Source organism: Oncorhynchus kisutch, linkage group LG18 (assembly GCF_002021735.2).
Source record: "Oncorhynchus kisutch isolate 150728-3 linkage group LG18, Okis_V2, whole genome shotgun sequence".
Lineage (NCBI taxonomy): Eukaryota > Metazoa > Chordata > Actinopteri > Salmoniformes > Salmonidae > Oncorhynchus > Oncorhynchus kisutch.
In genome coordinates, this window is record NC_034191.2 from 55,248,689 (window position 1) to 55,274,892 (window position 26,204).

Genomic DNA, 26,204 nt, shown 5'->3' on the forward strand with positions numbered 1-26,204 from the left:
CTTTCCTGTCATGCTATCTGGAGCCAAATTTTCCTAAAGGAAACTCTGAAATGGCAAGCTTGTAAGAATTGTACTTAAACTCTCCACTCAAACTAATCGGGAGGTTGAGCAGTTTTTTGTCTCTATCTCTGTAATGTGTCTGTATCAATCTCCCAACCAATCACCCAACCTCAACCCAATTGAGATGGTTTGGGATGAATTTGACCGCAAAGTGAAGGAAAAGCAGCCAACAAGTGCTCAGCATATGTGGGAACTCCTTCAAGACTGATGTCCAAACTTTTGACTGGTACTGTATGTATTTATGTAAAAAATAATTTGGACCACATTAATAAATAAGTCCCCAACTTTATTGTGCAATCCCAGTCACTTGAAAAAAATCGTACTTTTTAAAATATAAAATAAACTTAATCAATCAATCCAATTGATGAAAGGAAAAACACATCTGTTACAAAACCCCAAAACGTTTAATGACATTCTGAGGCTATCAAGCCAAGCCTTCAATCCTGGGTAAGCCTACAAGGTAGAAAGGGATGTATTTTCTGTTTTTGAGATTTAAAATAATCAATTTATTGTGGTTTAGAGAAGGCGAACCATAATATTTGAAGTGCCGAAGTCGGTATGCTTTGTTTGCTGGTTGTGTGGTACATTGGCACAGAAACCTGTTGGTGTAAAATTTGTTGCATGTAGTTTATATAATTATGAATTGCATCAAAATGTTGAAAATCTGATTTCCTCCTAGCTGATCATTGTCTGCAGCCAGCTCTGATTGTAGAGTATTAAAACACGAAGGGAGAGTGAATTCATCTGTGGTGGTTGGCGAACCTTCTACCTTCTGGCCCGTTGCCTTGCAAGGCATTGACTGTGCCATAAAAGCATGCTGAAGTGGCAAAGTCGATATCCACATTTATAAACACAGGGTCACTACAGTTATTGTTATTTGCGGTTGTAATCATTATTTTGAGTTAATTCTATTAGGGGGAGGGTGTTCAATGAATTTTACTGGAGAATTAACTACCAGGTTAGAAGAATTAGGTTAAACTGTATCCCATCTAGACATGACCCTGAAACAATGGCAATAATAATACACAGTTTGCTTTGCAATTCATTTCAGTATGATCATTTCCACATGTACATTTACATGTTGGTCATTTAGCAGACACTCTTTCAGTCAGTGCATTAAACTAAAGGTAGATAAACAACAAATAGTCATAGCAAGTAAAATTGTTTCTGTAACAGTTACTGAGAATATTGTTGCTGTTCAGGTCGGCTACTTGCAAATTTATTGATGTATTATAAAATACAAAATATATGCATTTTAATTAAATACATTTCAAAATACAAGTATGCTTTAGTTTATTTTGATACATTGAGCTTTTTGGTATTTTATAATTGTGGTTTGTAATTTTTGCCCATCCCTGAATAAACCCCATTTTGTCATTTTGTTCCAGGTTTACTTTCTATTCTGTAATTATCTATGTACTGTACATATATTCAATTGAATGCAAGCAACTAAAACAATTCCATGTATATTAAGAAATTCAATTTCTTTGATACCATGATAAACCATTTCCAAATTAATTTTTTTCAGAAGACCTTCACATTTAGTAACCCGTTTTTACAGTGTAGGGAAAAGGGTGCCATTTGTGACGCACGGCTGACGCCTCCTGACTCTGAGCATCCGTTCCACCTTTCTCTCGCTCAGTGAAGCATGTGCCAAGAGGATTAAAGATGGCGTCCTCTAGGGCGGCGACATGCCATCTGGACAGGAGTTGATCCGGGAGGGAGGGGTGATGGAGGGGGATAGTAATGAAAGCATCTCAACTGAGTGACTAATTAATGTTTGGTCTGTGCTGTTTATAATTTTGGTTAGTAGTGTTGTCAATCTGGAATATTATTTATCTCAAAAAGAGGACTTTGAGTGCCTGTAATTTTTACACATTCTACAAACAACAGTATTGCAAGGTGTAGTGGAGCATTCCATTTATGACAGATTTTTGTTTAGTTTTTTTGGCACACAAATCATCTCAATTACTTCCCTAGTGACGTTTCAATTGTTCTACTCTACTGTGGGTGTTTTAGTACTTTAACTCCAAGGCACTGTTTTTGCCAATACATTTTTTTTAATCAAGTGCACCATATAACTCATTTAAAAAAAAAAGTTTTTCAACTTACTCTTGAAAGTTGTAATAGCAGAATGTACAAGGGAAAAACAATTGGTAGTACAAAATATTAAATCGAAAGCTGGACTAAATTCCTGCTGACCCCTCAATTTGGGAACCACTAATGCAGGGGATGGAAAGGTTGTTGAAGTTAGCGTCTCAAATTTAACTGCCTTGATGACCTTGTTGTTGTTGTTTTCCCCTTGTATTATTGAGCTTGCTATTTTTTGGGTGCCATGCACCGTTGTTGTAATGCACTTTGCTTTTAGTATTTTCATGTTACAATTTGCTATTACATTTTATTCCTTACTCTGTATATTTCCTTGGGTAACTTGGAAGGCGCAAATAAAACACATTATTATTATTGTAGTATTACAATCTCCAAATTAAACTTAGTCAGGCAGTGGATGTTCTAATGCAGTAAAAAACTGCTCATCCTCAAGACAATCCTACTGTGATGTGGATTAGACATGCTAAATGCTAATGCCTCCGTAACCTTTTCCTAGGACTGATGTGTGTCATCTCCGTTTTTCTCATCACATTAAGATCTCATTTGAAAGGTTAAATCTCATGTTTCCTCGTCAATTTCCCAGAGGTGAAGGAGACAATGTCTGATGTTACCCATCATGGTCAAGTGGAGTGGAGGAGTCCTCATCTACATCCCAAATGGCATCCTATTCCCTATATACTGCACTACTTTTAACCAGGACCCATAGGGCTCTGGTCAAAAGAGTTGTGTACTGTTTAGGGAATAGGGTGCCATGTGGGATGCAATCGATGAGTCCATCTCCAAGTGGAGGAAACTAGCAATGCATTTAATCATGCAAGACATGGAAATATGAGAATGGAGGTCACATGTTAACGACAACTGACAGACTTCAGAGGGACCAGGAAGTTTGTTTAGATGTTTTTTACAGTTTTTGCTTTACTGCAGGATATAGAAAAGGTAAAGGGCTTGTTGTATTGTTTGTGTTCTGTGTGACGGGTTATGAGGGCATATTAGTGGAAGCCTGCTGATGTACCTGACTCTAATAAGAGTTAAGCCCTAATGGTAAACCAACCCCCTCCCCTTTTGCTATCTCTGTCTCTCCCCTCACCACACTACTACAGTACTCCCCCATTTCCGTGGAATCATCTGTGAACACATTAGCTTGGACGAGATGCCATCCCCAAGTGGCACTACTGTCTTTCTGATTAGAATATCCCCCCAGTGACCACAGCGTACATCACTGGCTCTCTCACTGTAGGAGGGAGGGCTCTCCAGCTCCCTATAATCTGCTTGATGAAGATCCCAGTGCCCCGGGGACCTGACCGGGGGCTGCCTCACACCAATCACGGCTGCCCCAGCTCCCAGCGTACACGCAAGCCCTTCGCCACTGAGCCAGTCAGCGAGCTAGTCAGTGCTTACAAACCCTCTCTCATTCTGTCGCTCTCTTCCACTCGCTCTCTCACACACTCATACAAGCTTGCTTGCTCTCTCTCTCTCCCCTCTCTCGCTCGCTCTCACTCGTCATTGTAAAACCACAGGGAGACTCGTTGTGGCTCCTACATTACCTCTCTCTCACCCTATTGTTTTATACTTCTAGTGGCACACGCTCCGGGATCAGCTCTGGCGTGGGCACTAGGCTATGCACAGAGAAGGATAATGAAAGAAACGCACCAACGAGAGAGGTAGGGGTAAATGAGAAAAGAGATAATTAAAGAGCGGAGGAAAAAAGGAGAAGAGAGGAAGCTTGCATTGTATTCTTCACAGGGAAAAGAACCTTGGATTAAGCTGACTTTGAAACTGTTTGCTATAATTGTGATCATTCAAGGTAAGTGTGCTGTTTAATGATATCTTAGTTGGGCTGTGTTTCATTGTTGTTTTTTTTAGAAGGTAGGCTATGCTGATAATGAATATATTTCTCCACCAAGTCAATGATGAACTAACTGAGTTACAGTGCCAGCAACTCATGGACATTTCTGTCACTGCAGCTGCTCCAAATGGCTTTCAAAGCCTCCTTGATGTCAATGCTTTTTTTAATGATATATATTTTGACTTGTCAATAAAGTCTCTTTCATTAACCCCCACCCCCCGGCACATGAGTAAGTTGTTAGATGTTATCCACACCACACGTGAGTAGGAATTGCATAGAGAGGGAACAGAACCAGCAGGTGTCCTTGAAACAGTTCTTGCAGAAAGAGTTTGAGAGAGACAGGAGGTTTGTGTTCAGAGTACAGTCAGTCCTACTGAAGAATGTCTCCCATGCATGACTGTACTGTCTTTGTGGTCTTTAGGTCAAAGCGAGCCTATCCATTTGTTCATAGATGACACAGTAGGTGTCAGCGAATGCAGATTGGCACATGCGTCAAAGCATCCCTCACTTGGACTGTGTGATGACCCTGTTTATAAGTCATAGTGAGTGATTTTTGTTCATTTGCATTTAAAAGGCAATATTGATGTTCAACTTGGCATTGGAAAGTGTTCAAACATTGGATATCAAACCATAGCCTGTCAAGTAGTTTGGGCAACATCAAGGAGCTGATTTCAACACTGCCTTGAGGGAAACCAAAAAGCAAAAGTCAACATTTTTTGATTGCATGTGGTTCAGCTTCACAGCAATGTTTAACACTCTTGTAAATCGGATGAAAACAAAACATTTTATCATTGAATTTGCTAAAATAGTTTTAGTAAGAGATTCCATTTAAGGAACATAACTTCGCATGTGAAATCATGTGAAACCATGTTTTTGGAACACTTCACGTGATGATATTTCATATAAAGTATTACATGTGGATGTTCATGTGATCACATAACCTTTCACATGTGGATTCAGATTTTCACATGTGAATATTTTTCACATGATACTTAACAGGTGATGCTCTGCAAACAAAATTGTGTCATTGGGATACAGACACAAACAACACTTTTTACATAGTGTTTTCAAATCATATATTTGACACAAATGATTACATTGTGTATGTTTATTGAGATTGCAATTATTCTTCAACATGTCCTCACCTGGGGTTTGAACTCACAGCCTCTTGGTTTACGGCATGCCAATCTTCCTGCTATGCCACCATGTCACCTGTATTCCTACACTTTGGACTTATTAAAGTAAAAATATTATATTTATAATATTATATAATATTATATTTATAGTCATTGAGGCATTGCATTAAAACGGAATAATATGGCCTACCAATATTAGACAACTATACAGAAAACCCCGGAAATTGCTGAAATAAATGAATAAAATCAATGAGGAGAGAAGTGATATTTAACCGATAACTAAAATAGCAGTGCAGATGGTACTCTTTTGTGCAGAGATGTATTGTAGGTAATGAATGTGTAGCAAAATGCTACAGAATTTGCAGCGCAGAATAATTGTGATTTCAAATCTCATGTGGAGTCATATTGAAAAGACAGAACTACGTGATCATGTCAAATAGAATCATAATGTCATTGATGAAATATTTGCACACTATTTAACACATTTTAACACCTCCATTTCACATGTGAGTGTAACGGGGTGAGTGACTGGTTGCCGGGAAGTCTATCGCAGGAGAGCAGAGATGGGTGATAACAGGAGAACTTTAATATACACCCTGGCCCAAAGGCACAGGCGAGGCAGCACAAAGCACAACCACGGTAACATGAACTTGATAAACAAAACAAACAAACCTAGGTTTGAAACAAACCTAGCGCAAGCCAGCCTGTAGCGTAACACCCTACACAAAGAACATTTCCACACACAGACATGGGGGAAACAGAGGGTAATATACATTTAGTCTGATGAGGGAATGTGAACCAGGTGTGCGGGAAAACAAGACAAAACAAATGGAAAATGAAAGGTGGAGCGGCGATGGCTAGAAGACCGATAACGTCGACCAGCGAACGCTGCTCGAACAAGGAGAGGGATCAACTTCAGCAGAAGTTGTGACAGTAGCACCCCCTTGACGCGCGGCTCCAGCAGTGCCGACACCGGCCTCAGGGACGACCCGGAGGGCGAGGTGCAGGGCAATCTGGAAGAAGACGGTGGAACTCCCGCAGCATAGAAGGGTCCAAAATGTCCTCCACCGGGACCCAGCATCTCAACCTCCGGACCGTAACCCTCTCAGTCCACGAGGTACTGAAGGCCTTTCGCCCAATGCCTCAAATCCAGTATGGAGCGAACGGAGTACGCCGGGACCCCCTCGATGTTTAAAGGGGGCAGAGGAACCTCTCGCACCACAGACTCCTGGAGCGGGCCAGCCACCACCGGCCTGAGGAGAGACACATGTAACGAGGGGTTAATACGGTAATCGGGGGGAAGCTGTAAGTGGTAACTAACCTTGTTCAGTCTCCTCAGGACTTTAAATGGCCCCACAAACCACAGCCCCAGCTTCCGGCAGGGCAGGCGGAGCAGAGAGCCAAGGTACCGGACTGGGTGCGAACACCGGGGCCTCACTGTGGTGACGGTCTGCGCTGGCCTTCTGGTGCTGGAGGTGAACATGGGGAACGTCCCAGGTCTCCTCCGCGCACCTGAACCAGTCATCCACTGCAGGAGCCTTGGTCTGACTCTGATGCCAAGGCGCCAGAACCGGCTTGTACCCCAGTAAGCACTGGAAAGGCAAGAGGTTAGTGGAGGAGTGGCGGAGCGAGTTTTGAGCCATCTCAGCCCAGGGCACGAACGCCTCCCACTCCCCCGTCCAGTCCTGACAATAATACCACAGAAACCAAGCCACATCCTGGTTAACTCTCTCCCTGTGCCCATTACTCTCAGGGTGAAAACCCGAGGTAAGGCTGACCGAGACCCCCCAGACGTTCCATGAACGCCCTCCAGACCCTCGAAGTGAACTGGGTACCACGATCACACACTATATCCTCAGGCACCCCTTAGTGCCCGAAGACATGTGTAAACAAGGCCTCTGCAGTCTGTAGGGCTGTAGGGAGACCGGGCAGAGGGAGGAAATTGCAGGACTTGGAAAAACGGTCCACAATGACCAGGATTGTGGTGTTTCCCTTTGAGGGAGGAAGATTGGTGAGGAAATCGATCGACAGATGCGACCAAGGCCGTTGTGGAACGGGTAAGGGTTGTAGCTTACCTCTGGGCAGGTGCCTAGGGGCCTTACACTGGGCGCACACCGAGCAGGAGGTAACATAAACCCTCACGTCTTTTGCTAAGGTGGGCCACCAGTGCTTCCCACTCAGACAGCGCACTGTCCGACCGATGCCTGGATGACCAGAGGAGGGTGAAGTGTGGGCCCAATAGATCAACCGGTCATGGACAGCAGACGGAACGTACAGACACCCAGTAGGACACTGGAGGGGAGCTGGCTCTGCAGGTAACGCCCGCTCAATGTCCGCGCCCAGCTCCCATACTACCGGTGCCACAAGGCAGGAGGCCGGGATTATGGGGGTACGATCCATGGGCCGCTTCTCTGTGTCATACAGCCGGGACAGTGCATCTGCTTTAACATTCTGGGAACCTGGTCTGAAAGAAAGGGTGAAAACAAAACGGTTAAAAAACATGGTGCACCTTGCCTGACGAGGATTCAGTCTCCTCGCTGTCTGGATGTACTCCAGGTTGCGGTGGTCAGTCCAGATGAGAAAAGGGTGGTGAGCCACCTCAAGCCAATGTCTCCACGCCTTCAACGCCTTGACCACAGACAACAGCTCCCGGTCCTCCACATCATAGATTAGCTCAGCCGGGCTGAGCTTCTTCAAAAGGAAGGCACAGGGGCGGAGCTTCGGTGGCGTACCCAAGCGCTGAGAGAGCACGGCTCCTATCCCAGCCTCGGACTTGTCCACCTCCACCGTGAACGACAAAGAGGGATCTTCTTCTTAGAGAAGGCGAGAGCCAAATCGGAATATTCTGGACTTTCCACCATAGTAGCACCAATGGAAACCCCCAAACACCTCCACGAGCACTCTCGCGACCATCCCGTGAGAGCCCTCCATTGCCATGAAACAGTGGGGTCATGACAGGCTAACAAGGGAAGGCCTAGCACCACGGAAACACAGGAGAGTCAATGAGGAAGAGACTGATTCTCTTGCTGTGACCCCCCCATGCGTCAACATGACCAAAGGAGTGGTGGCCTCCGTGATAAAGCCAGACCCTAATGGTCGACTGTCCAACGCATGAACTGGAAAGGGCCTAACCACTGGAACAATGGGGATGCCTAAACTATGGGCGAATGCTCTGTCGATAAAATTCCCAGCTCCGCCTGAATCGACGAGCGCCTTATGCTGGGAATGTGGGGAAAACTCAGGAAAGTTGGCTTGCAAAAACAGGTGGGCAACAGAGGGCTCTGGGTGAGAATAGTGCAAGCTCACCTGGGATGATGCCAGAGCGCTCTGCCTACTGCCGCGACCCCCAGAGGAACCAACCCGACACCGACTGGCAGTGTGATGGTGCAGGTGAAGAGCCCCCCTTCAGGGCTTTCGCCGAGAGGCACGAGACGATGGCGGACACCCTCTCACGTCCCGAAGGAGCCGTTGGACGGTCCCCAGATACAGGTCCAGCTGCAACAGGAACCCCTGGCAGAGTGCCTCCGTCCCATCAAACTCCCTGGGAAGAGCGAGACGAATCCCACTGGGACCGGGTGCAGGGGAGGCGAGTAGTGGAGACCCCTGTTGTGCTGGTGGGGGCGCTGGAGGGACTCCCTGTATCTCCCAGCGGTCCATAGTCTGGACGACGCGGTCCATGACAGCGCTGAGATGGTGAAGCTTCGCCGCGTGCTCCCAGATGCGCTCCTCTACCCCCACAACGGGGGCACCCACTCCTGCAGACTCCATTGATCGGTGTGGAATTCTGTAACGGGGAGACTGGTTGCCGGGAAGTCAGACGCAGGAGAGCAGAGATGGGTGATAACAGGATAACGTTAATATACACCCTAGCCCAAAGGCACAGGCGAGGCAGCACAAAGCACAACCACGGTGACATGAATTGGATAAACAAAACAAACAGACCTAGGTTTGAAACAAATCTAGCACAAGCCAGCCTGTAGTGTAAAACCGGACACAAATAACATTTCCACACACAGACATGGGGGAAACAGAGGGTAATGTACATTTTAAATTTAGTCTGATGAGGGAATGAGAACCAGGTGTGCGGGAAAACAAGACAAAACAAATGGAAAATGAAAGGTGGATTGGCGATGGCTAGAAGACCGGTGACGTCGACCGCCGACCGCCGAACGCCGCCCGAACAAGGAGAAGGACCAACTTCGGTGGAAGTCGTGACAGGGAGGAGAATAACATTTGTTCAACTCATATGTTAATTGCGATTCAGATGTGGAATTTGCTCTTGTGAAATTCTAACTCTCACATGTGGAGTTGCATTTTCACACGTGAAAAACTTTGTTGAAATGTTGCATCCCCATGTTGTCACATTTATTTGACATTATATCATGTTTTCACATGTGGAGCTTCATGTTATCACTTGTTGCTTTTACATGTTGTCACATCTTATCACTTTAACTTCACATAAGATCACTTGTTAAACACGTTATTACATGTGAAATGAATGTGTTTTTTCTGTAAGGGATCAGATACTTTAATATTTAAATAATAACTACAAAAGTGACAGTAAAAATGTGGGTGTGCTTTTCATATGCACTTTTTTAAAATCCAGAAACAACACAGCCTTCTTTGGAATGCTCACACTGCAGGTACGACTTTATATACTGCATATTATAGCCCATGTTTACGTACATTGCTGAATTACCTTAGTGGATTAGAAGATTTCTGGTAGTATCCAAGGGGATTTGTACCAACAACCTGAGAGAATATGAAAAGGCAACACACACTACATGATATGCTACATGTGGAATAAGGGATCATAGATGCACCATGTTATTCAGATGAGCTGTAGAAGAAGATATGAATACAGCATATTAAATATCTACACTGCTACACCGCACATACCTGTAGGGTTTACATGTGGGGAGACAAATTGAATGCACATGTAGAGAGTTATGCATCTCAGTGATCCATTGCTGTGGAGTATTTGTTTGTCGAAAATCCAATGCATTCATAATGCATTGCATACTGGATATGACAGGATATAGATTTTAGGGAGAATTGAAGCGGTGAGCAAGCATTTTCTTCAGTGGCTGTTTTAGTATATCTACTCTGCTGAAAGTATTTCTTTTAAGAAATGATTTGGTAACATAATGGTAACATTTTAACTAAACCCAACAGGTACTTTGACATGTGAATATAGGTAAATATTGCCAATTGGAATGCTGTACTGAAAACAATGCAAATGCTGTGTGCATTCACAGTCCTTTCATCTCCATTTTCTGTAATGGAATTCCAAAGGAGAATATAATGTATATATGACAGTGATGACATGTGACACTTCATGAGTTTCCTGAATCTCGTCTGACATCATATTTATGCACAGGCATACTCCCCGACCTATACCTTCAGATTGCATGCAAAACCCACACTTGCCTACACTGCTCTGCACCACTTTCTCAGAGCAGATCTAATGTCGCACTCTTCAGAGGCATATACATAGCTGTATTTGGGCTGTGTTGCAAATGGCACCCTATTTCATACATAATACAGTACTTTTGACAAGTGCTCATAGGATAAGATCTTTGGGCCCTGGTCACAACAAGTGCAATATATAGGGAATATGCTGCCATTTGAGACACAACCCTTGTCTTATCACCATTCAGCTGAAAACACTTGCTTTAGAATAATCAAATCATTCTCCAAGGAGTCCACTATTACATAGAACAGGAGATGGCCCTCTTGAGCAGTATCTATGGAGGGTATACAGGAGAGAGATTAGCATTCAAAACATGCACCCACACTGTGTGTAACTACATGAATGATGTGATAAACGAGGGAGACATATAATGCATTAATGTACACTGGCGATGGTGATGCTACATGACTACAGCACATGTCCTGTCTGTTACATTGCTTAGCACTTCTGGAACTGACTTGTGTCAATAGCATTTAGATAGCCTTGATGGGCCGGATGGAGTTCCCTACTAATTGTGTTAACTTATTGACAATCCCATTTTGTACAGGTCTGGTTAGATTAACAAAAGTAGAGTCAGGTGACAATCTATTAGATTTGTTCATTGTAAAACTTTACAGTAAACTCAACTATAACTGTTCTGTAAACCTACATGTAAATGTTCTGTAAACCTCATAGCTATCCAAGTTTCTTTGGGTAATCCACTACAATTACTGTTGCATGAAAGGCATGCATCTCCCACAACAAGACAGCAGCAAATACACTCAGCTGAGTTGTGACATCCCCTACGAACCCTCTAATGGAGTTCTTGAGTCCCAAATGGCAGCATATTTCCTACCTAGTATAATAGTTTCTAACCAGAACACTATGGGGCCTGGTCTAAAGTAGTGCACTCAAAAAGGGAACAGGGTACCATTTGGGGATGAATCCTGTGTTAACCTCTTCTCATGGTTCTACCCACTTTTACTGCGCTCCATGTAATTTTAATGGCAATACTGAGTGGCTCCACAAAAAGACCAAGTCCGTCTGCAAATTCCTCACTGTCACTATATGAAATAATCTGTAGCACTGTTTGAATAGGGCAAAGAGAAAGGCCTGCATCACAAATGGCACCCTGTTCCATTTATAGTGCATTATTTTAGGGCTCTGGTTAAATGTAGTGCACTATATAGGGAATAGGGTGCAATTTGGGATGCATTCAGAAAAAGGAGGGTGTTTATGGATGTGTGTCCTGTATTTATTATCATAAGAAGAGCAGAAATGATCAGTCATTCGGATATGCCACCTATCACCCCTTCTGCCGAATGTGTCGGTCAAGAGCCTTCTGCTTAAATGGGATCAATACTTGAGATGGTTTGGAGTCTTAATTGTAAAACTTTACAGTAAACTCAACTGTAACTGTTCTGTAAACCTACCTGTAACTGTTCTGTAAACCTCATAGCTATCCAAGTATCTTTGGGTAATCCACTACACAGACTGTGTCCCAAATGGCACTCTATTCCCTACATAGTGCACGTGTTTTGACCAGACCCTGCAGACCTTTAAGACAAGGCTCAGACAATCAACAGCATGATTCCTAAACATCTCAAATTAAGGTCCTGCCGTGATGGATGAGCCTCTGTCTACAGGAGGTATTGCTCCTCGTTTCCTTCTGACTGATGGACACTCCAACTCTGCAATTATTTAAATAGATTTGTCTCCATTACATTGTCAAGTTTCTGGAGGTGGTATCTTCTGCTGTGTGCTGGAACACCTCTTTAGAGAGGAGAAAAGGAAACCTCCAACAATATTTTCCAAATAATTTTGGGAACCACTCATTATTTCAATCAGATGACATTGGGTTAGTTTAAAAATTGACTGTAACGTTACAGATTTGTGATCCCCTGGGAGTGTAGTTAAATAATATGACAGAAGAACAGACATCATGTTGCATGGGTGTCTGTCTGTTTACCCTAGTGAACTGTAAGCTGTAAGAGTGTGATGCAGTGTGTTAGCTAGCTGGATGGCGAGCTAGTGGGCCCAGCAGAAACGGCCAAACCTAGTCCTCTGAGGACCCGGCTGGCCAGGAGATGTGCCGACTCTGCAGGACAGAGATTATTGTGTGGCCATATCAGAGTACAGCCACCACAGACTCCTCCCTCCCGCACTGCCACCGCTTGGTTCTGGCACAGGGGACAGAGTCAAAGCGAGAGAGAAAGGCATGGTTTTCCCTTTCACACAAAATGTTATTGACATTGTACCCCTGTTCAACCTGATCTTTTATATTCTGTCCAATGGGATTTTATTCCATTCCATTCTGTTCTGTTCATTCTGTTCCAATTAAAACTGTTTCTGGGTGAAAGCTTGGAGGCCATTTAGAAGTATCAGCTCCTTGAATGTGTACAGTGAAATAGAGACAGAAACCGACCCCTTGTCATTCAGTCAAGTTCATATGTCTTTTTCAAACACTTTGACTGGTGAATCATTTTGACTGGTAAATAATTATATTAAAGCATTAGCTAGTTGCCTTCCATTTCTGTTTTTGAATACCACAGCATTAAGACTTAAAAATAGCAGTCACAGCAGTGACTGCCTGAGGCTTTTGTGCCTTTGAATACATTTTGTTCCATGCCTGTGAAACATTCACCAGAGAATCCTTGTAAACGGTCGACAGGTGTGGTAGCCATGAATTCACTGGAGGCCATCCATAAGCAAAGCCATGATGGAGAGTGTTGCATTACAACAATGTGTTATAGTTTTATGGTATGTCTCTGTGTCTGTGGTGTATTTGATATTATAGCCCAACTGCACAGGTAAATGGTTTGGCTGGCAGGCAGGCAGACAGGAAGGAAGGCGGGCGGGAGGGAGGGAGGACGGACTGTTGGAGGAAAAATTCCACTGTGTGATGATGTGTGGGTCTGGTAGGAGTCCATAACCTTAAACATAACCTCCTTAGCTCCCATTGGCAACACTGCAAAGATTTCCTGTCACACAGGTGAATGACTATTAGTTTACTGACCCTAGAGGTAGAGGGAGATTGTAATGATTTCCAGAGAAGAAAGGTAGCTACTGTAGCTTGGGGCCCTTTCAGGTTACTAGTGGCATACCTTGCCTCTGCTGGAGGATAGAGCTGGATATGTGAGGAAAAAATAGATAGGAATAGGAATACCCCATTCCTGGTGAATTCACAGAATCTCTGATTGTACTCAAGGGCTTTAGCATACCCTTTTAAAGATGATGTCTTTGAGTGTGAGATCAGTATCATTCAAAACATATATTAATTATCTTCTGGTGTTTGGATGTAACTGTACACTTCAAACAGTATTGAAACACTTTGTGGAATTCATGATTTATTCCAAGAGGGAATAATACATGGGTGTCTGTAATTCCTAAACTGGATAATGTATCTCTGCCTTTCACTAGGCATGACTGTGAATTTAGCCCATGTGTTACCATGAAGCTCAAGAGAGAATGATCAAAACCTTTGAATACTCTGCAACAAAAACACAATTTGAAAAATGCATGTGCTTTTATCATGGTTCTGCTGAGATTTTCAGCAGAGTATATGCAGCAAATATATAAAGGTATACACTATTACTTTGATCAGAGAAATATGAATTAATCTTTCCGTTTATGGGGAGAAAAGCCTCTTAGCCAAGAAGATAGGCGGCTATCTAATGGATAAAACATATGTGAGAACTCTCACAATATTTATCTCATCTTATCTGTCTGTCTGTTTTTATCCAATCCTTTCCTCCTACGCATTTAACATGTTATCCTGTACCGGATGTCACATAGAATTTGGAGTTCCATCCATGCAAAAACTAATCTTTGCTTCATTACAGAGAAACCTGTTCCTTTAAAATGCTCCCAGTAAGGCAATGGACACCATATCCCTGTGAAACACCTCATGAAAAAAAATCGACATTCAACCTTTGAAATTTCACAGTGGAACTTTTCTGTAATCATAATACAGTAGATTTGCATTTTTGTATATAATATGTTTGTATAAAAAAAAACACATAAAGGAATTTTGGGAATGCTTTTTGCTTGTTTATTCCTCAAATATCAATATTGTACTGATATATCACAACAACTAACACCCTTAAAATAGTGGAGCATGGGACTTGGATATAAATACTTTGTATTTTTGATTGTATCAGCATCGAGCTGTATTATTGGATTGTGGATTCTTTCTGGTTTGGCTAGCGTGCGACTCAGCATTTCTGAGTTTTGACATTGGATTCAGAGCATCTCTTCTTCCTGATTACCTCACTCCACTCCCCCCCCCCCCCCCCCCCCCCCCTAATGCTTATCTTGACACGGCGGAAATTACATCATAACTTTAAAGAGGAGGTTAGAAGAAGAAGCACCTCTCCTTAGCCAGCAAAACCACTAACATGATAATAGTACAATCATTTGGTGGGTGCTTATATTTGTCCTGTTTAACACATGTACAAGTGTGTATTAACCCTTTACACTTGTAGGAATTGGCTTTTACGGATAGGGCTAAAATGAAATATTTCTTACAGAAGAAATATGAAAATCACATGCATAAGTGTCACACTGTATAATGATAGGAAACAGGGACAGGAATACGTAATAGTTTTTTTTACAGGGATGTAACCCAAACAAAAGAGCAAGGTTTAAACCTCTAAAACCACACGTGACCATACCCGTAATAACAAGCGCACAATAACGTGTAGCACAAAAGCCAAAACAGAGTACAGACCAACGGACATGGGACAATAATCAACAAGGACAATGGGGAACAGAGGGTACTTATATACACATACTAATCAGGGGGAACCAGGTGTGCGTAATGAGACAAGACAGTCCGGGGTTGGTGGTAATGAATCCAATTCAGTGATGCTTAGAAGGCTGGTGATGTAGACGTCCTGGAGCTGGTGAACGGATTGAACAGCAGTACCCCCCCCCCCTCCCATCACGCTGCAGCAGGAAGACACCGGCCTTGGGGACGACCCCAGGGATGTGGTGCAGGTCGGTCAGTGACCCAACGGTGATAATCCCTGGTCAGCAAAGTGTCCAGGATGTCCATCACAGGAACCCAGCACTGCTCCTCTGGGCTGTACCCTGCCCTACACCTCAAATTCAGGACTTCACAGACCGAGTATTCCGGCCTTCCCTCGATGTCCAGAGAAGGAGGCGGGGCGCCACTGGGTTCAGCCTCAGCGAAGGTACCAGGCACCACTGACCCAAGGAGAGACACATGAAAAGTCGGGGTAATTAACCCTCCTCGGGACTTTAAATGGCCACACAGACCGCAAGTTCAGCTTCCGGCAGGGCAGGCGGAGGGGGGAGAGCCAGACCAGGTCGCCTGGAGAAAAAACAGGCGCCTCAATGCGTGGCAGTCGGCCAGTTGATTGTGCCGACACACTGCCCGCTGGAGACGAGTGTGCGCAGCACTCCAGGTCTCCTCAGCGCGCCGAAATCACTCGTCCCCGCAGGGTCCCCGGTCTGGCTCGTATGCCAAGGTGCTGGTAGTCCCGCACACCCGTGGGCACATAGGCACGGTTCTCCGGGCACTGTGTAGGTGCGGGTTCCTTGCACAGGGCCTGCCATATGTCAGCGTTCATGTCCCACACCAATGGCGCAATGATACGGGGCGGAGGGAGGGTTTCCTCTCCCAACATCATGGAGGCGAGACAGGGCGTCCACCTTTACGTTCTTCGAGCCTGGCCTATAGGAAACCGTGAATTGGAACCTGGCAAAGAATAGAGCCCATCTGGCCTGTCTCGGGTTTAGCCTCTTCAATGCCCTGATGTACTCCGGGTTGCGGTGGTACGTCCACACCCGGAAAGGGTGTTTGGACCCTTCCAGTCATTGCTTCCACCCCTTCAGAGCCTTCTTGACAGCCAAGAGTTCTCGGTCCACTATGTCGAGGTTCCTCTGGGCGGGGCTCAGTAGCTTGAAGCAGGGCCGCAGCTTTGGAGGGGTTCCAGTGCGCTGGGACAGCACTGCCCCGACTCCTACTTCAGAGGCATCCACCTCGACGATGAAGGGGAGTGAGGGGTCGGGATGTGGCAGCACAGGAGCAGTGGTGAAGCATGCCATCAGTGTCTCGAACACCCTCTCCAACCTCCACTGTCCAACAATGCTGCTGGGGAACTCCTCTCAACAGGGAGGTAAGAGGATGAAAAATTTGGGAAAAATCCCAAAACAAAAACGTGTATATATAAAACACAGGGATGTAACCCAAACAAAAGAGCGAGGTGTAAATCTCGAAATAATACACCGGACGAGACCCGTACTGACAAGCGCAATAACGTGTAGCATGAAAGCCAAAACAACAGAGCACAGGTACTCACAAGACTAACGGACATGGGACAATAATCAACAAGGACACTGGTGAACAGAGGGCATATACTGTATATACACATATTAATCAGGAGGAATGAGAACCAGGTGTGCGTAATGAGACAAGACAGTCCGTGGTTGGTGGTAATGAATCCAATTCAGTGACTCCTAGAAGGCCGGTGACGTAGACCTCTGGAGCTGGTGAACGGAATGAGCAGCAGTACCGGGGGATCCACAACAATAAGCATGATAGCAATTGAAAGGGAATAGTTTGGAGATTATGGTGGAAATTATTTTTGACCAAAGTTGAGGACACAACAGTTCACCTGACACAAGACTGAATCCAAACATTACACTGTTGATTTTATGTCCATTTTACTGTACTTTTCGGCACATTTGTTGGTAAAGAAATCTAAAAAATACTCTGGATACATTCAGTAGGATGATAAGAATATTCCTGGAACATGTGGGGTAGGTACAACATAAGACAAACAAATGCAACGTTTTTGAGTGAGAGGACCAACTGTTGTCTCCAAGTGGCCACACACCCCTCCAAAGTATACAAAGTTCCTAAGTAATGTCAATGTACTTGCTTGTATGACTCAAAGAAGAGTTTTCAACTCAAAGGTGCTTTTTCGAGCTCTCCTAACTGTGCCGTTGAGGAACTAGAGCGGGCACACTTGTAGTTATTTTGCTTGGAACACAACCCTGCATCCCCACCATCAAACAATGTTTGCGTAATCCAAAAATGACCCGTTATAAATCGCAATCTAGGTCAGGTGGACATAATTTGAAAGCTTGTTCTATTGCCAACATGACTGGCTAATATTGAAAATACAATCCAACAGGGTTAGGCTTTCACAAGGCAATTCAGAGAAACAGATCATAATTCTGGTGCAGATTGAAATGAGTGCATTCAGGTTCATGTTCCACAGCAGATTTTCTTCACAATATACAACAGAACAATCAAAGGAAAGACACAATGTCATCTTGCAAGTGTACATCAAGCATAGTGATAAAAGAAATTACACTTTATGTGACATGAGTTTCATGATATAGAAATCTGAAGTTGCCCAACTAGCAGCAGGGATGGGGGCAACTTCTTGTTGTGTGCAGTGCTCAAGTTCAGAATTAATTTAAGTCAAAACCCATACAGCACTGTGAAGCGGAGAGCCCTGACGTCATTTATAGCATCTTATTGTACATCCACTGTGTTCCAATTTAGGCACTTATCAGTTCCCAAATCTGCCATTTTCAACATGTAAACGGTATGAGTGTAAATTAATTTTTTGCATATCCCCTCTCCCTGAAAGATCCTCAAAGAATGTGGTCACAGCCAAGGTCTGCCATGATGAACAGCAACCCTGGAGAAGTTAGGGTGAAGTGCCTTGCTCAAGGGCACATCAACATATTTTTCAACCTACCAACTTGAGGATTCAAACTAGCAAACTTTCAGTTACTGGTTAAGGCTCTAACTGCTCCCAAAGCCATACCATACTCTGCTGTAGTTCCAGACTGTGCATCAGTTTCCAAAACCAGAAAAATCCCAAAGCAAATATGTAGTATTTACTCTTAAATCACTCTCTTCTTCTAAGAATGTAAGATAAGCACCTCCTACACTATCAGTTGTGCCTGTTGAAATATGGCCTTATCAACGTCCCACAAATCTGATGCTATGATACTGTTTACCGTCAGTTTATAACAATTCGACTATATTATTGATGTTCATCCATCCTCTTACAGAGATATATTTACAAATACAAATGTGAATTGATGTTCCACATCTCAGACTCGCGATGCATGTTGCAAGGACTACAAGCTATCATAGACTACAAAGGCATATCCAGATGTGTGGAACCCAATGAAGCCTCTCTTTCAGACGAGCTTAACATATTCTGTGCTCACTTCGAGGCAGATAATGCCGAGCCATCCAGAAAGGCACTCGTTCTTTCGGACGACCAGGTGACTTCGCTCTCCGAGGCTGACGTGAGAAAAACTCCCAAAAGACTAAATACTCAGAAATATGCCGTCCCAGATGGCATCCTTGGTCGCGTCATCAGAGTGTGGGGGTCATCTTCTCTGTCAGCTTCAACCTGTCCCTGTCCCAGGCTGTAGTGCCCACTTGCTTAAAGGAGACTACCATCGTCCCAGTGCCCAAGAGAACAAAGGTGACATGCCCAAATGACTATCGCCCCGTCGCACTCACCCCTGTCATCATGAAGTGCTTCGAAAGGCTGGTCATGGCCCACATCAAGGCCTACTCCAATTAGCCTACCGCTCCAACAGATCCACAGGAGATGCCATTTCCATTGGTATTCACACGGCCCTAAAACATCTGGACCAGGGTTAAATGGCGGGAACCCGGTTAATGAGATTTACCAAGATCTACAGCCCCAAAACCACTCCCTATTCCCAGGATAAATAACTGTGAGAAACCATTAATTATAATACCTTATTTACATGATGAGTATAACATGAAACAGAACTGTTAAATTATATGCAATGTCTAAATCTGGAATCTCTATGGCCATCTCTCTGGTCACTGCATGATGAATCATCAACGCTCAGGGTGGGGACTGACAGCTCATATCAGTATGTCGAGCTGTCATGTCATCATGGTAACTTTTTTAAATAGCAGCTGCAGAGTTTTAAAACACTCCTATATTATTTATTTAAATCGATCATCCAGTCAAATTGCATCCAAAATTGATAGTCCTGTTCAAGATTGATATATAGGCCTATATACAGAAGTCCTAGCCTACCTCTTTCAGGTAATACATGCAATGCAGTATTAGCCTTATGTTTAGCTAAGGAATGAGGTGTTATGCATAATAAGCTTCTAACTTATAGCCTCTGTCTCCTGCACGATACGCAGGCACATGTGCTCAACTGGCCTCTCGCTGTAAAAAAAAAAGGCTCCTTAGCCATGCAGAAAAAAAGTAGAATAGAATAGCTTGCTGGACATTATTTTGTAGCATTTCTTATACCAATAGACTATTCGAAGAGACACGCAAGCTCTTGTTTGCTGAATGTTATATACAGCAGCCAGTAGAACTCACAGGTAATTTGAAAGAAGATGACGGTAGGCTATAGCAGTTATATATTCAGACCCATAGCCATTCAAACCTTGTGAAGAGAAGTTAAAGCCTTCTGTATGTCATCTTAGCCCTATATTATTCAAGCATGACATTAGAATGAGTAAGATAAAGACAACGAAACTAATTTAATTTAACTGTTGAAAGTGCGGAAGGAATGAAGAAACACTAGAGAGAGAAAGAGGAGGTAAGCTAATAACAGAGGAAATATTATTACTAATGTAAATTACATTTGCTAGCCTATAAGCCTACTTGTAATTTTATACGCTGCATTTGCTGCACCAGAATGCTCTCTCCTGATATGCCATGGTTTGAACGAGGTGCATAATTCCAGTCCATATTATACAGTATAATACAGTAATACAGTTCAGCAATACATATTTGCCTACTGGAGCTTGTTTAATGTATTTACCCAAGAGAGCATAGCTACATCTATGTACTTCTATGTTTTTATTTTGTGCGTAATGTGCAGTATCCTGTATATCATATAGCCTATGCATTGGATAATGGCACAGTCATTTGGGATTTTTGGGGCTTGCGCTCAATAAATGTCTTTAATGTAGGGCTCATAAAATGCATTTAATCAGGCTCAGGTAGCATCAGGCTTGACTTTCTGATCAAAGCATCAGGGGTGAATCTTCAATCAAAGTTCTAATCAAATCCAGACATATTTATATGCTTTATAATGCTTTTAAAGGACACTTCCGGTTTTGGCGGGAAATACAAGGTTACTCTGAGAAAAGGGATTTTTTTTCCCCGTGATGAAACATTTGTCAAATGAAAATCTAGAGGAAGACCTTTGTGAGAATGCTGTTCATTGACTACAGTTCAGCATTCAACTCTATTGTTCCCTCCAAGCTTGTCATGAAGCTCAGAGCCCTGGGTCTGGAAAATACCCTCTGCAACTGGCCACAGGCTGTGAGGATTCGCAACAACACCCCCTCCACACTGACTGTTAACACAGGAGCCCCCCAAGAACTCCCTGTTCACCCACGACTGGCATTGTGGTGCCAGGAAAATAACCTCTCCCGCAACTTCAGAAAAACAAAGACGTTGTTTGACTTCAGGAAGCAGAGACGGGAACATGCTCTGATCAACATCAATGGGACTGCAGTAAATCAAATTGTATTTGGCATATGCTTCATAAACAACAGATGCAAACTAACAGTGAAATGCTTACTCACCGGCCTTCCCATAAAATGCAGAGAGAAAAATAGAAAAATTATAGAAAAAATAATAACAGGGGAAATAATTACACAATGAGTAAATGAAAACTTGGCTATGCACACGGGGCACCAGTACCAAGTTGATGTGCATGGGGTACAAGGTAACTGAGGTAGATATGCACATATAGGTATGGGGTAAAGTGACAAGGCAACACAATAGATAATAAACAGTAGCAGCAGCTTATATGATGAGTCAAAAGACTCATTAGTGCAAAACGGTCAATGCAGTGTAGCTATTTGGTTAAATATTTAGCAATCTTATGGCTTGTTGGTAGAAGCTGTTCAGGGTCCTGTTGGTTCCAGACTTGGTGCATTGGTACTGCTTGCCAAGCAGAGAGAACAGTCTATGACTTGAGTGGCTGGAGTCTTTGACTATTTTTAAGGCCTTCCTCTGACACCGCCTGGTATAGAAGTCCTGGATGGTGCATGGCCATGCAGTTGTGGGTGATCAGGGAGTACTGGAGGAGAATAAGCACTCACCCCTGAAGACCCACGCCTTAAGTGTCAGCCTGGCGGATGTGTTTTGCCTACCCTCACCACCTGGGGGCAGCCTGTCAGGAAGTCTAGGATCAAGTTGCAGAGGGAGGTGTACAGTCCCAGTGTCCTGAGCTTAGGGATTCCTTTAGAGAGCACTACGGTGTTGAACGCTGAGCTGTAATCGATGAACAGCGTTCTCACATAACTGTTCTTCTTGTCCAGGTGGGAGAGGGCAGTGTGGAGTGCAATAGAGATTGGGTCATCTTTTGGGGCGGTATGCAAATGAAGGTGGGTACAGGGTGTCTGGGATGATGGTGTTGATGTGAGCCATGACCAGCCTTTCAAAGCATTTCATGGCTACAGTGCTGCGGGGTGATATTAATTTAGACAGGTTACCTTAGTTTTTGTGGTCACAGGAACTATGGCGGTCTGATTGAAACCAGTAGAGAGAGAGATCAGTTTTATTTTCTTCCGCATCCACATCACAAGGACTTGACATGGACCAACAACACCACAACTCTTGTCAAGAGGTCGCAACAGTGCTTCTACTTCCAATGCAGCTGCATGTCACCCGGGGTCCTCTCCAAATACTACCGCTGCACCATCGAGAGCATCCTGACCGGTTGCATCATGGCCTGGTACAGGAAATGCTCTTTCCACGACTGCAAGGCCCACCAGCGGGTGGTGAAGATGGCCCAGTGCATCACTGGGCTGTGTTCAAACTCATCTAGGACATCTACTTGAAACGGTCCCTGAGGAAGTCCTGCAGCATCATCAAGGACCCCACACACCCCATCTATGAGATGTTCAGTCCCAACTGCTGCTACCAGACTCTTATTTTGCTATTGCTAAAACTGCACAATTTAAACACATGGCCCCCAATCCCCAATTCCCTGATACATATTCTACTATAAATTGTGCCTTTCTGTTTTATATTTATGCTAAAAGGTTTATTCTACTGAGCCATTTACTTTATGTTCATATTCTTATCTTTTATTATTTATTATTGTTATTGTACTGTTGAGAAGGAACTTGCAAGTAAGCGTATTGTTGGAAGGTGTACACCATGGGTATCCTTGTCAGGCCCTGGCCTTAGTTATCTTTGTTTTCTTTATTATTTTGGTTAGGCCAGGGTGTGACATGGGTGATGTATGGTTTTTGTCTCATCTAGGGTGTCTGTACTGTCTAGGGGTTTTTGTAGATTTATGAGGTTGTGTTCATTCTAGGTGTTTATGTAAGTCTATGGTTGCCTAGATTGGTTCTCAATCAGAGGCAGGTGTTTATTGTTGTCTCTAATTGGGAACCATATTTAGGCAGCCATGTTCTTTGGGTATTTTGTGGGTGATTGTTTTCGTGTCTGTGTTTGTTTCACCACACGGTACTGTTTAGGTTTTCGTTCTTTCCCGTTTATTGTTTTTGTATCAGTTGTGTTCATGTTGAGTATTTCTTATTAAAAGAACCATGGACACTTACCACGCCGCATATTGGTCCTCCGATCCTTGCCTCTCCTCTTCAGAGGAAGAGGAGGAAAACCGTGACAATCCTGTACATACGACTAATAAATGAAACTTAAAACTATATTTGAAAAGAGGCCGCCCTACCCAGTAATTGTGGAAAAATACTATCTTAAACCTCTTCCATGTAAGTTCCCCTTTTTAAGGGACCTGTGTGTTTTTGGTATTTTAGCTTAGATTGAAATGGCTTGCTTTGAGCAATAGCCCTGGTTCCCAAAGACACAGTAATGTTTTTTCTGAGCCTGTGTGACGTGGATGTGAAATCACAGGAAGCTGGAATGTCCCTCTGACAATTTCATTCATTCTTCTGAGTTCCGAATGTCCATCAACTCCTGGCTAAACCCTACATCACAGCCACTGACAAAGCACATGCCTGCAATCTTTACATCGTAGAGAAGCAGGAGAGAGTTTCACCGTTTCATCACGGTGGAACATTCAGAGAATGATTTACAGTACAGCCCATTCATTTAAAATAATTCTGAGATATTAAACAAAAAACACTTTCTGTTTGTCATAGACAGACAATATTAATATGATATGAAAGGCGAGTTCCTAATGAGTCCAGGACGCCAAACTAGAGCTCTGTGAGATGTTCACAGCGATGGAGGCAGACATTTTGATCAAGAAAGATCTTCAGAAAATATATATTTTGTCAAACACTAAACATACAAATATGTATTTTGCAGTTGTAAGGAAGATCAACTCTTATAGTTAGTAATTTTATAATTTGAAAATAATTAGAAAGCATATAAGTAATTTCAAGCCTTACTCATACAGTTTTGTTGAATAGGAAATCATATACACTACCGGTCAAAAGTTTTAGAAATGCATTCCAGGTGACTACCTCATAAAGCTGGTTGAGAGAATGCCAAGAGTGTGCAAAGCTGTCATCAAGGCATAGCTACTTTGAAGAATCTCAAATATAAAATAATTTTGATTTGTTAAACACTTTTTTGGTTACGACGTGATCGCATATGTTATTTCATAGTTTTGATGTCAATTTAGAAAATAGTAAAAAAGAAAAGAGAACCCATGAATGAGTAGGTGTTCTAAAACTTTTGACCATTTGTGTAAATAATTTCATATTTTCATCATATTTGTATTGTGTACTCAAAAGTGACTACACCTCAGCAATATATAAAACATTTTACCAGAAAGGTGGGATATGAACCATTCTTTGAGTATGCAGCATTACTAGTTATTATTTATGGCCCTCTCATGTTACTTTTTGGGATAAACTAGATAACATTTTTCGATTACGTTTAGTTGCATTTAACTGTTGTACTATAATATTGTGTGATTGTTAGCATGGAACAGCGCAATTTTACTTTCAGTAAAATTAACATGAGTAAATATTTGTATGAACATAACAAGATTCAACAACTGAGACATGAACTGAACAAGTTCCACAAACATGTAAGTGACAGAAATTGAATAATGTGTCCCTGAACAAAGGGGGGTCAAAATCTAAAGTAACAGTCAGCATCTGGTGTGGCCCCCAGCTGCTTTAAGTACTACATTGCATCTCCTCCTCATGGACTGCACCAGAATTGCCAGTTCTTGCTGTGAGATGTTACCCCACTCTTCCACCAAGGCACATGCAAGTTCCTGGACATTTCTGGGGGGAATGGCCCTAGCCCTCAACATCCGATCCAACAGGTCCCAGGCGTGCTCAATGAGATTGAGATCCAGGCTCTTCACTGGCCATGGCAGAACACTGACATTCCTGTCTTAAAGGAAATCATGCACAGAACGAGCAGTATGGCTGGTGGCATTGTCGTGCTGGAGGGTCATGTCATGATGAGCCTGCATGAAGGATACCACATGAAGGAAGAGGATGTCTTCCCTGTAACGTACAGCATTGAGATTGCCTGAATGACAACAAGCTCAGTCCGATGATGCTGTGACACACCGCCCCAGACCATGACGGACCATCCACCTCCAAATCGATCCCGCTCCAGAGTACCGCTCATTCATTCAACGATAAGTGCGAATCTGACCATCACCCCTGGTGAGACAAAACAGCGACTCATCAGTGACGAGCACTTTTTGCCAGTCCTGTCTGGTCCAGCGACGGTGAGTTTGTGCCCAATGGCGATGTTGTTGCCGTTGATGTCCTGCCTTACAACAGGCCTACAAGCCCTCAGCCCAGACTCTCTCAGCCTATTGCAGACAGTCTGAGCACTGATGGAGGTATTGTGTGTTCCTGGTGTAACTCGGGCAGTTGTTGTTGTCATCCTGTACCTGTCCCACGTGTGATGTTCGGATGTACCGATCCTGTGCAGGTTTTGTTACATGTCGTCTGCCACTGCGAGGACGATCAGCTGTCCGTCCTGTCTCCCAATAGCGCTGTCTTAGGTGTCTCAAAGTACGGACAATGCAAATGATTTCCCTGGCCACATCTGCAGTTTTCATGCCTCCTTGCAGCATGCCTAAGGCACGTTCACTCAGATGAGCAGGGACCCTGGGACTCTTTCTTTTGGTATTTTCCAGAGTCAGCAGAAAGGCCTCTTTAGTGTCCTACGTTTTCATAACTGTGACCTTAATTGCCTACCGTCTGCAAGCTGTTAGTGTCTGAACGACTGTTCCACAGGTGCATGTTCATTCATTGTTTATGGTTCATTGAACAAGCATGGGAAACAGTGTTTAAACATTTTACAATGAAGATATGTGAAGTTATTTGGATTTTTACGAATTATCTTTGAAGTACAGGGTCCTGGAAAAGGGATGTTTCTTTTTTTTCTTTTTATGTGTTGTTGGAGCTAGAGAAAAGCATGCTGGTGTCCTGTGGATGAAATTGAGGCCACGTAGAAGAGGGCAATATTTCAGCAATATCCCTTCACCCTTATCTCTTGCAAATGACACATAAAACATGTCATTGAGGAGGTAGGGGAGAATTGTCATCTGCTTCTTATTTTACTATTCAGAAGACCGCTGATTTAACATAAAATTACCCACCATCCACCTCTCCTGC

At 43.4% G+C, this 26,204-nt stretch overlaps 1 protein-coding gene across 1 annotated transcript in view; it reads left to right on the top strand.

Moving 5' to 3' along the window:
- Positions 1–3,661: 3,661 nt before the first annotated feature.
- LOC109909555 (cadherin-12-like) overlaps positions 3,662–26,204 on the top strand; it is a 194,997-nt gene continuing 172,454 nt past the window's right edge. Inside the window, exon 1 of the mRNA XM_020508572.2 lies at positions 3,662–3,973. The gene's annotated coding sequence lies outside the window, so the exon portion shown is untranslated. The remainder of the gene's footprint in view (positions 3,974–26,204) is intronic.